The sequence below is a fragment of the Telopea speciosissima genome, unplaced genomic scaffold (assembly GCF_018873765.1).
Source record: "Telopea speciosissima isolate NSW1024214 ecotype Mountain lineage unplaced genomic scaffold, Tspe_v1 Tspe_v1.0516, whole genome shotgun sequence".
Classification (NCBI taxonomy): domain Eukaryota; kingdom Viridiplantae; phylum Streptophyta; class Magnoliopsida; order Proteales; family Proteaceae; genus Telopea; species Telopea speciosissima.
This window is the reverse complement of record NW_025317852.1, coordinates 13,169-25,356: the sequence shown is the minus strand read 5'-3', so window position 1 is coordinate 25,356 and position 12,188 is coordinate 13,169. Positions and strand designations below refer to the sequence as shown.

At 44.5% G+C, this 12,188-nt stretch overlaps 1 long non-coding RNA gene across 1 annotated transcript; it reads right to left on the bottom strand.

Moving 5' to 3' along the window:
- Positions 1 to 4,957: 4,957 nt before the first annotated feature.
- On the bottom strand, positions 4,958 to 5,250 carry LOC122648151. The gene is made up of 2 exons (XR_006331027.1): positions 5,110 to 5,250; positions 4,958 to 5,025 (listed from the first exon to the last, which is right to left on the bottom strand). It is a non-coding gene; the product is annotated as an uncharacterized LOC122648151 (long non-coding RNA).
- Between the last annotated feature and the right edge of the window lie 6,938 nt (positions 5,251 to 12,188).

Genomic DNA, 12,188 nt, shown 5'->3' with positions numbered 1-12,188 from the left:
AAAGATTACTTTGCAGTTTAAATCCTTCGTTAGACTACTAATAGACAACAAGTTAGTACATGTAAAACAGAGGAAAGAGTGAGAGAGGAGGTATACTGAACGGATCCCTTCCTAAATATAGAAGAAAGAGAGCCATCAGCAAACCGAAGCATTGACTGGCTTGAAAGAGGATTATATGTGGTAAAAATAGAGGAAGAACCCGTCATATGGTCGGTTACCCCTGAGTCAATAACCCAAGAGTCAGGCATGACCGAGGTGTAATTCCCACCAAAAGAAATACCTGTGGAAGAAGGTGCATTGGAAGGAGTAGGTAGAGACAAAGCCGAAGCTGCCATGGAAGGAGATACAGATACAGAAAGATGTGTCCAAACGATTCATCAGATCCCGCAGATTTTGCAACTCAACCATCACAGAGGAAAGAGACTGTTCAGATGGATCTTCAGTAGCAGCCTGATTAGCACAAGAGGTACTGGGCTGATTGGAACCCCCCTTTCCACACCCACGAGTATCCGCAAGACGACCATGAAGCTTCCAACATTGGTCCTTGGTGTGCCAGTCCTTCCCACAATGATCGCATTTAATAGGCGGGCAATCACTAGTTGGCCGATCAGTAGGAGGACGAGAGTAATTTCCACGGGAAGATTGAGAACCAGAAACAAGGGCTGATCGTTCCTAAGTAACAGGATGAACCATGGCAGTGCGCCTTGTATCCTCCGCCGAAAGTATAGCGCAGGCCTGCTCCAAAGAGGGAAGAGGATCCCGATTCAAAATATTGGACCTGATATTATCAAATTCAATGTTTAGGCAGGCTAAAAAATCAAACAGCCGTAAACCATCCTCCCACTTCCTAAAGATTGTAGCGTCAACATCCGTTGTAGCCGTAAAAGTGCCCAAAAAATCCAATTCCTGCCACAGTGTGCACATGGTATTATAATATAGGGACAGAGACAACTCCAACTGCTTGGTAGTATGGAGCTTCTGACAAAGTTCATAGCATCCATCGATCCTGAGCCGATCCAACCTCTGTAGGCCTGGCCTTAGTGCCCGCAATATAACTAGAGAGCCCACAGGAACCAATAGCAAATGAACAGGAACGAGACCACAAAAGATAATTGCTGCCAATCAACTTTATGGGATTCACTAGAACGGGAACAAAGTCTAGCTGGTTGGAATCTTTAGAACCAGTTGAAGCAGTCGTGATCTTGGACTCATCAAGCTTGGTGGCTGGAGAAAAATTGGCAGAGACAAATCCCAAAAAAAAAATCAGAACATGTATAGGGGAAAAAACGAACCCTTGGTGGGAGTTAACTCACCACCAAGGGATTATAAAAATTCGAACAAGGTGGAAGCCCCCCCCGAGGTGTGTAGAGGTGGTGGAAAAAGGAGGGAGGGACTTGCGGAGGTGGCAGGAGGAAGGGAGAGGGCCTGCGGTGGTCGGCGGTAGTTGGCGGAGGTGGTAGAGGGTTGGTAGTGGCTGGCGGAAGTGGTGGAGGGTTGGTAGTGGCTGGCGGAAGTGGTGGAGGGGTGGTTTGTGGCTGGCGGAAGTGGTGGAGGGGTGGTTTGTGGCTGGTGGAAGTGGTGGAGGGGCTGGCAGTGGGTGGTTTTAGGGCAAAATAACGAAAAAGAAAAAGAAGAAGAGAGAAAAAATCGAAAAAATTTTTACTTCCCATATTGCCGGAATATTTTTAGCTCTGATACCATGTGGAATTCCGTGAATACTGGCTTGATCAATGTGATCATAGCCCAGCCTTTACTTATAATATTGAAATCATGTGACAAAACTATAACTATGCAATGTGGGACTAAAACCCACATACAAGAATACCCGCATGGACAGATTTACCCTTGGACCCATATTACAACAAATCTGATCTACGTTTTCAGCTTCTCCTTCCTTCTACCACAAACGTCTCATATTTCTTCTCCCACCTTCTCTTCTTCTTCCTTTGTCCTTCTAAACCATAACAGGGCAGCACTAATGAGGAGATTCTTATGAATCTAGTTGCTGCTCTATCTCCCACATATCTGCCAGAAGAATGGGAAGGGATGTTTCCTATAATCTCATTAGGTCATTCATATCAGTGAGATACATCAAAAGTGGTTCCACTCTTTTGCATAAACAAATATGTTGTGTTAAACTTCCATCAGTAAGTTTACTTGATGTTCACTGAACACTTTCTCTGAAGTACCATCATCTGGATTAACAGGGGCTGATAAGTGCATCAACCTTTTGCATGTAAAAAAACCAAGCAATAGAAAAAAAGGGGACATGTGCTGATAAATTTTGAGAGTGGTAAACTCAAAACTTAAAACTAACTATATTACAGCAGTCTATATTTGGAAACCCATTTTATATGATAGAGGAAACTCTACTCTTCAAAATAGCTGTAAAATAGAAGTAACTAAAAATAAAAGTATAAAGATAACCATAGCCAGTGTAAACCCAGGAATGGTTGACCAGATGACTTTTTTTTTTGGATGAATAAAAAATTCATTAACCAAAGGAAAGAAAAGGGGGGGGGGGGGAGGGAAATACAAGCACGAGGCGAGAACAAAACCTTGCCTAATCAAGGCAAGGACATACAAAAAAAGGGGAAGATCCCCAACAAAAACAGCGCACTAAAGAACAGGGAGACACCTATGCTAAAAGCAACCAAAGCCATCCAAAGCGAAGCAAACTATCCAGGATCCATTGGCTCACGACAAAGGGCATGACCCCTGATATCCTAGCTTAGAGGCATAATCCTCTCCGAGAAGGGCAAGGAATTGGCAATGTAGGGACGATTCTTAGGAAAAGAAGGGGAGCTAGGGTTACGGTGGTGAAAAACTTGAAGGGATGGAGGGGGGGGGGGAATAGACTGGGGCACAAAGTGGGGGAACCCAATGTTGGAGTTTAGGCCCAAATGTGGGTAAGCTGGGACAGATGGGTTAGGCAATGGGTTGAATGGCTAGAAGGAGCTGGCCCATTAAGACCAGCTCGATCAGCCAAAGGGAAGCGGGTGGTGGGCTGGGCCAGAGAAAGAGAAGGATGGCCAAAGGAGAGTTTACCTCAAGGGATCGAGGGACTAAAAAGGCTTTGACTTGCCTTTTGAGGAAGGGGGTAATCCCCAGGCTCAAAGGGTCAGGCCTGGGAGTAAGTGACAGAGGATGGTTGCTGGGAAGAGAGAGGTTAAGGAGAGGGGGAGAGTCCCCAGACTGCAGAAGGGTATTAAACTGTTGGAGCAGGGGAAGATCATTCACCAGAAAAGGCGATCTGATCACAAAGGTCTCATTTTCAAGATCGACTGCAGGGTTCTCACACAGTTCGCGATTGGACAGGGTACTTCGATTAGATGGAGAAACGAGACAGGTGGAGGGGTCAGCATTACCAACAGAGATTGATGCTAAAGCGGCAAAACGGTTTTGACCAAGGAGCAAAACAGAGTTTAGGTTTTGCCCAGCGGACAAACCGATTGGAGAAGTTGAAGTCGGAGATTCTCTCGGTCGATGGTGTTTCCGGTGGGTTCTGGTTCTGGTTCTTCCAGGGGAGGGCAATCTGTGCGCCGGAATGATTCTTTGGTCTTTGGTAGTGCCTGGTTGGGTCGACAAATCATCGCCCCAAACAGAGATGATAGTCTTGGAAGTTATTTATTCAGTGATCACAAGGGAATGAGTTCTCCCTCTGGAAAGCAGCCGATTCTGAGCAAGAGAGACTTCCACTACAGAGGTACCTTCAGTGGTGAGTTCAACCCCAGCAGCAGTGGTCTTTGGTTGGCAGAGAGAGGAGGCATGGCCGAAGCTTTTGCAGATCAGACAGTGGGGCGGTGACCAATCGAAAGCAACACTTTGCACAAAAGAGTGACCATCTTCTTCAACAACGGTGATGGTTGAAGGGAGAGCTTCATTTGCAGAAACTTCAACGCAAATACAAGTGAAAGAGAGCCTATCCTTCCTACAGGTTCTGGCATCTGAATGCAGGGGAGTACCAAGGACAGAACTGATCAAACTTAGGCCTTCGGAGCATCAATAATGGAAGGGTAGCCCAGGGAAAGAGATCCAGAGTGGGATAGAAGAGAGGTCAATATGCTGGAGCTGGATATGGCGAGTCCATTGCCTCAAAAAAATTGGTTTTCGACTCAACAGCCACGGCCCTCCTTCCAGGGCACGATTATTATCATTGGAGTCAGAGAACTTGAAGATGAACATACCATTCCCCAACAGGTAAGTCTCGGAAGACCCTAGAGGTCTCCATTGTTTGGAAAGAGAGAGCTTAACAATGTGGAATGGTGGGCAGTTATCAATGAAGTATCCAACGAGAGCATTTTCCCACAAGGAGGCTTCGTCATCAAGGAGACCTTAAGGGCAGAGCGCAATCTTAGAGCCATCGCCAAAGGAAGGGGAGACAAAGTGCAGAGGGAGACCTTCAGAAGAAGAAGAGGGTGCTGGACCGAAGAGGGACTTCCAAGCAGGGAAAATAGGGGAGGGTAGAAGGGGCATGGGGTGGTTGCGGAGAGTGGGATGGGGAGGCAGCAGGAGAAGAGGTTGAGGAGACCTGGCCGGAAGGGCTGGTCATGGAGGCCGGAGAAAGCAGGGGTTACATGACGGAAAGAGAGAGCTGCAAAAACATAACAGAAAAATTGATGATTTAAGGCGACATATATAGAATATTTAAAACTTTAATTTTGTTATACAAGTAAAAGTATAAGTTCAAACTGGTCCTTGATGATGCTTAATATGTCAGAGATGCTTCACTGGTACTGAAAGACTATCTGATCATGTCTCTAAGATTAAGCAAGCAGCCAAATGAAGAAAAACAACCAGCCCTCTGAAAGTATCAGCAGTAATACATATTCAATATGGCATGTAATGAAAGAAGATGGGAAAATGATTAAAATTTCAAATATTCCTTGGGCAGAAGCATCACAAGCTTAAGGAGCTTACATCAAGATTAGTATCTTTGCGTGCTGTCCGATATTCGTTGACAAAATCTGAATCATCAGCCATAAAGACATTAAAGAACTGCTCAGCAGTGCATGAGAAAACATCCTGGGAGCAATAAAAGCAGATCCACTTAGAAGGAATGACTAAAAAATATCTGATAGACATCGCTGTATAAGCTTTATTACATACACTGTATATACCAACTAGAACTTCTTCTTTGATAAAGGGTTGATAGTTTCTAGCATTGGGAACATTGTCTTCAGGGATCTTTTCCTGCCTTCTACTACCTCTGATGGAGCTGCTGTGAGCATGCAATGCAGACTGTTCTTTCTCCTATATGTCCAATAAATAATCAGTTGGTGTATTTTCAATCAAATAAAATTTTTAAGAGCACTGGGAATTTAAAACGAAAAAAAAAGGACACTGTACCACATCAAGATACAGCCTGTATCTAACAAGAAATGATAGTTTCCAGGGAAGGGAGGGAGAGTGGGAAGCAAAAAGTGTTAGAGATAGGGGTACTTTAGTCTCTTATTTACTGGAATGTTATGTTCAGTTGTAATTTTATCCTTATTGCTTTTTTTACCTTTTACCTCCCTAGTGAGGCATATGTAATTTCCATGAGTGTTTAATGAAACAATATAGGGGAAAGGAATTGTTTTTCCTCTTCTCACGATTTCTCTCAATTCTTCTCTTCTTCTTCCTTCTTCTTCCTCTTTCTGTTAGACCTTGTTCCTCCATTAGAATCAACCTTCATTTAGTTTCTAATTTGGTACCAGAGTTGGTTTGAGAGTCTATCAATCTCAGCTGCTCTCTTTACCTTTCTTTGGAACCCTAGAAAGGTAGAGGGTTCCAATAGAGGCCATACTATGTAAAGTATTACACATAGAAAACATATTGGAGTTCTAATCTTCAATCCAATGCTTAAGGGAAGGAGTTGAAAGGCTGTAGAAGTCATTTGAAGCCATTGGAAGGTAAACACAGATTACCGCCAGCCTTTCCTTCTCAGTTCTGGTTCTGCCTTTTTGTCTGCTTGGTTTGCTATGAAACCCAGTCCATTTGGATCGCCCAATGGTCCCTTTTAAGCCCCTAATAGCTCGGTTGGAAAGGAGGAATGGTTAGAGAGCATAGCTGTCTTCGATGCTGCTGCACAGTTACCGCCAGCCTGTCCTCCTTGGTCTCGATTCCCCATCATCAAGCCTTCGTTTGAGCTGTGGCTAAGGCTGTTAGAATCTCCCAGGAGTGTTCTTTCTAGCCTCTAAGGACTCATTTGCTGAAGATATGTACTTTGGGAGCACTGCTCCTTCTCCTTCAGCTGGGCAGGTATTGACTGGTTCATTTTTTTGTCTCTGTTTTGCCTGAATGCTTCATGAAGTGTCGAATGACTGCTGTCAGTTGAAGGACTATATTATATGGTTTTTTTCCTGGGTACCTCGGAATGAAGCTATGTTACCAGAAATACATTTGACCTTTTCTTTCAAGAAATAGTAATTTGTATACTTGCTGCAATTTTTTTTTTGGGTCGAGTCTACTCCCCAGTTGATTGTTGTGTTGTTGAAATGGTTGTGGGATGCCTCGTTTGGCTGTTTGATTTGTTTTGAGATGTTATTACCCTTTGGAGGGTTTGTTTGAGTGAAGTTCCTCCCATTTGGATATTGAATTAGAACTATTTGCTTACTGATTTGTTTCTGTATTTGGGTTGAGTGTGATCTCCCCATTTGAGTTGGATATTTATTTTTTGAAGTGGGTCTGCTTGGTGTTGATGGGGAAAGTGGTTTGAGCTTCTACAGTTGTGGTGTTGAGTTCCTTTGAGTTGCTCGCCCTTTGTTTGGCTGCTGGACTGTGTCCTTTTTTGGGTTGAGAATATACTCCCCATTTGACTTTGGGTATTACTCCCATCTTGTAAGTGTGTTCTTTGGAGAAGTGAATCGACTGAGGTTGTTTCGAGAAGTCTTCCCTGATAAAAACTGTCTCTGTTTGGGTAGAGTGTGTACTCCCCATTGGATTTGAGTATCATTTCCTTTTCATTGTGTATTCCTACAATATGTCAGCTCTTGGAAGAAGAGGCCAGGCTCCATCACAAGGAAATGACAAAGATAGGTTCCGCTGTGACCATTGTGGGAAGTCTGGACACACGAGAGAGAGATGTTGGATACTTTATGGTAGGGATGTAAATGGATAACCGATATCCGAATCCAAATCCGTTTAGGGACATCCATATTTGTTTAGAGATATCCGGAAAATAATCCAAATACTCCGATTAAAATCCATCCGAAAAAAAAAAATCTGAATACTTAATAATAAAAAATTAAGTAAATAATGATTTTGAGGGTTTTTGAAGATTCAACAAGTTCTAGAATATGATGAAAAGAGAATCATGATCTAAGAGATATGGACTGAGAGTGAATTGTATCCGCTAGAGGGAGGAAGGTCCGGGTTACACAAGGCAGAGATGTAAATGGATGGTCGAAAATCTGAATCCAATCCGCATCCGAATCGTTTAGAGGTATCGGTATTCGGCTAGGGAATATCCGGCTCCGATCACATCCAATCCGTATCCAATCCGAATCCGATCCGGTTACATCCCTACTTTATGGCTGTCCCCTGGTACGCACGGTTGCAGGAGAGGGGGAGCCCAAGCATGCTCCGTGATGATTGAGGTTGCACCTGTGGGATCTCCATATGGACTACAGACAGACAGCACATCCGTCACTAAGGATGATATTGTAGCATTTCATAGGGTTTTGTCATATCTGGATAGTCCTATTTCTACACTTGTAGTGCCAGATTTTTCAGCTTCCACTTTATAGGCCTCTACATCTGGCCCTTCTACTACCTCTGTGGGTCATTGACTTTGGAGCCATTAACCATATGACCGGCATATCTCAGTATTATGACTCCTACTCTATGTCTCTATCTGTTCTGGTAAGGAAAAGGTTAGAGTTGTTGATGGTTCCCTTTCCTCTATTTTTCTGGTAACGTAGTGTTCGTGTCACTTCTTCTATCTCCCTTGACTCTGTTCTTCATGTTCCTTAGTTTCATACTAACTTCTTATCTGTGAGCCACCTAACCAAATCCTTGAATTATTCTGTTACTTTTTTTTCCATCTCATTGTATTTTTCAGGATTTGGTGACAAAGAGGGTAATTGGCAGAGGACGTGAGGAAAATAGACTCCACCTTCTTGATCAAGAAACATCCCCTCTACCTACTGCTCAGTCCTACACATGTGGGCGTGATGACAATAGTACTGTTGACTCTGAGATGTTGTGGCATCAATGTTTGGGCCACCCTTCTTTTGGTGTTATGAGGACAAAATTGCCCCACTTGTTTTCTTCCATTCCTTCTTCCCATGTATTTCAGTATGAACCCTGTTTGTTTGCCAAACATTGTCGTTCTTCTTATCCTTATCATGGTAATAAATCCAATGTTCCTTTCCATATTGTGTACTCTGATGTTTGGGGGCCTTCTCCCACTACTTCTTTGTTTGGCTATCGTTATTTTATTTCCTTTGTCGATAACTATTCCCGGTCAGCAAAAAACATTAACTCCCATCCCTACCCTTAATCAACATCCCTGTAGAGGAGATGCCTCCCGTCAACCTGACCACCTCCACTTTCCGGCTATTTGCTCTTTCCGGTAGCCTGCCGGGGAACAGAATGCCTTCCCTTTCTCCCCCCTCAATCCCTGACCCTCCCTCTTGCCCTGACCCTCCCTCTGAACCGCCCAGTTGGAACTCCATCTTCACTTCTCCTAGCAGTTCCTCCCCTTCGACTGAAGGTCTCCCTCTGCACTTTGTAGCCCCAATCGTTGTGGGATGTTCCAAACGTGCTGCCTGCTCTCCGGATGTCTTAGATGATGAAGCTAAAGTCTGGGAATCCTATTTAGTGGGCCATTTTTTAGGATCCAGACCCTCTTTTCACATTGTCAAAGCCTCTCTCTCCCGCTAATGGAAACCTCTTGGCTCTCTTGACGTTTACCTGCTGGATAATGGCTTCTTCATCTTCAGGTTCTCTGATGAAAATGACAAAAACCGAGTGCTTGAGGGTGGGCCTTGGCAAGTTGGAAGGAAACCAATTTTTCTTTGACAGTGGCATCGTTATCTGCAGCTTCGCCGTGTTGATCTCTCCTCCATTCCTCTTTGGGTGTCGCTCCCTGGTCTCCCCCTTCCCTTTTGGTGTACTGAAGGACTTAGTGCTGTCGGTTCTGTGCTAGGGAAACCTCTGTTCTCTGATATGCGAACCATGAGGAAGCTGAGACTGGCTTACGCTCGTATCTGTATTGAAGTTTCTGCTGAGGAACCTCTTCCATTGTTTATTACTGTGAACGACGGGGAGGATCATACTTTCGAACAGGAAGTTCACTTCGATTGGAAGCCTCCCCATTGCTTAGTCTGCAAGAAATTTGGACATGATTCATCCCTTTGTGAGCCAACTGCTATTTCGCAGCCATCGGAGACTGGCCAGGAGCAAAGTTCTGAGTTGCCTCATCCAAGGGGTAGTACCAGGTCGAGAGCTCGCCGGCGCCGGAATGCTTCGACAGTAAATCAAGGCAGCATTCTTGGGTTTCCCCCTTTGTCCATTGGGCAAAACCGATTTACAGCTCTATGAGATGACATCCATACGGACTCTGGCCCTTACACCGTGCAGAACCTCAACTCTGCAGTCCCTCGAAGTCGCTCTCGCATGTCGCTAGCTGGAGATGACTGTGTTGCTACCTCTGATCCTCAGAATGAACCTCCTTCAGCCGCCTCGTTGTCAGCTTTGCAGCCCCTGCACCCTGATCCTGGTCAGCTACCCTGTGAATCGCCTGCGGAGGATCTCGCCTCTCCTCTGGTTTGCTCCCCTGCTCTCCTGCTTTCCTCTCCTCTTCCCGATGCTTCCCTTCCCAATGCTATTCCCCTTTCTCCCACTTTGATAGACTCAGATCCCCTTTTATCCATTTCTCCTCCAACCATCACTGTTTTACCCATTTTGCCCTCCACTAAAAAAGGCAAATCCAAAAAGAAAGAAAAGAAAGAGAAAGACAAGAAACATAAAAAGTCGTCCCTCTTTGGGGCCCACCCTTCCCTCTCGCCCAACTCTTCACCTATTCCTGCCGGGTCGGGTAACTGTTTACCTGACCCAGATCCTGTTGCAAACTCTTTCTCTCCTCCTTCGTCCCAACCCGAGCACATTCTTGGCTCTAACTCCTGCATCTCCCCTGCTCCTTTGATCCCAGCTAATCCTTTACCCCCTGCTCCTTCGATCTCTGCAAAATCAAAACCCCCTGCATCCTCTTATAATCGAAGGCATCGCAGCTCCTCTGCTTCTCGCAGCGCTACTGTTTTATCCCGTTTCTCTGGGACTGAGTTGCAATCCTCAAATTCTCCTCAATGAATCTTGGCATTTTGTGGAATACTCGGGGTCTCAATTCCCCTTCTAAACACGCTGCTGTTCGCTCCCACATTAGACACCTCCATGCTACTTTTTGCTGCTTACTTGAGACTCCTGTCAAAGAACCAAATGCTGCTCGAATCTCAAATTCCATAGTCCCTGGTTGGTCCTTCCTTTCCAACTACTCCCACCATCCTGATGGCTGTATCTGGATCATCTGGGATCCCTCTAAAATCAAAATTTCTCTGATCTCCTCTTCAGCCCAATTCATCCATCTAAGCTTCTCTGATAGCTTAAACCAATTCTCCTTTTTCTTCACTGTTACCTAGGCCTTCAACTGCCCTGTGCTGAGACAAGATCTTTGGATAGACCTCCGTAACCTTGTGGGTTCCATAGATTCTCTCCCTTGGGGTATTGGTGGTGACTTTAATGTCATCAGATATGGCTATGAAAAACAGGGAGGTGACCACTTGGATCTTGAATCAATGGCTGCTTTCAATGATTGTATCGAGGACTTGAGCTTGGATGATCTCAGATGGACAGGTCCCCCCTTCTCCTGGAGCAATAAAAGGGCTGGTCCTGCAAGAATAGCCTGCAAATTGGATCGGATTTTAGTAAATGAATCTTGGCTGACTTCCTTTCCTTCCTCCTCTGCAAATTTTGACCCCCCTGGTATATCTGATCACAGCCCCATAGCTTTATCCATCCAGCCTTATAACTCCTTTGGCCCAAAACCTTTTAAATACTTTGATATGTGGTCCAAACACCCCTCTTTCCTGTCCACAGTCAAGGATGCTTGAGACAAGCCTGTGCAAGCTTTCTCCTCCCCTCTTTTAGCCTTGGCTAGGAAGCTCAGGAATGTAAAAAATACTCTCAAATCCTGGAACCTCAGCACCTTTGGAAATGTATCCCAAAATGTCAAGGACTGCCAGGATAAGCTTGCAAATATTCAGAATCAAATCCAGATGGACAACTTCAATGATCAATTGGCTACCGATGAGAAAGCTACTGCGCTTGAATTATCTCTGCTCCTCAATCAAGAAGAAAGCTTCCTGAAGCAAAAATCCAGGATTAAGTGGCTTGAACTTGGGGATTCCAATTCAGCTTATTTTCATCGTTCTCTAAAATCAAGAACCAATCATAACTCCATAATTCAGCTAGCTGCTCCTAATGGATCTCCAGTTACCACTGTGAATGGTATCAAAGATATGGCTGTGAATTACTTCAAGAATCTCTTCTCGGGTCCTTTGGATGAGACTGAACATGTCCCTGATAATGTGCCCAACAAGTTCATCCCAAATGAACTCATTCAGTCTTTTAATGCCATTCCAAATGAGGAGGAAATTATTGCTGCAATTCATTCCACCAAGCTGAATTGAGCTCCCTGGCCAGATGGATTCAGCATGGGGTTTTTCTTAGCTGCTTGGGATATCATTAAGGATGATCTTATCAAAGCAATCACTAGTTTTTTCCTCAAACCCAGCCAGATCAACGAGGTGAATCATACTTTTCTTTGCCTCATTCCTAAGAAGGAAGGAGCCTCAGTGATGACTGATTTCAGGCCCATAGCCCTCTGCAACCTGATCTACAAATTTATAGCTAAGATCCTTGCTTCCAGGCTCAAGAAAGTGGTGGATCTGCTAGTCAGTGAGAACCAGTCAGCCTTCATTCCGAGTAGAAGTATTTGTGATAACATCCTTCTTTGCAATGAGATTGTCAGAGGATTTGACAGGAAAAACCATTCCCCGGCTGCTCTTATGAAGATTGATATTCACAAAGCCTTTGACTCTCTGAGATGGGATTTTATAGCAAATGTCATGAACAAAATGAGATTTCCAGCAGTCTTCATTCATTGGATCCACTGCTGCATCTCCACTCCAAAGTTCTCAGTTCTT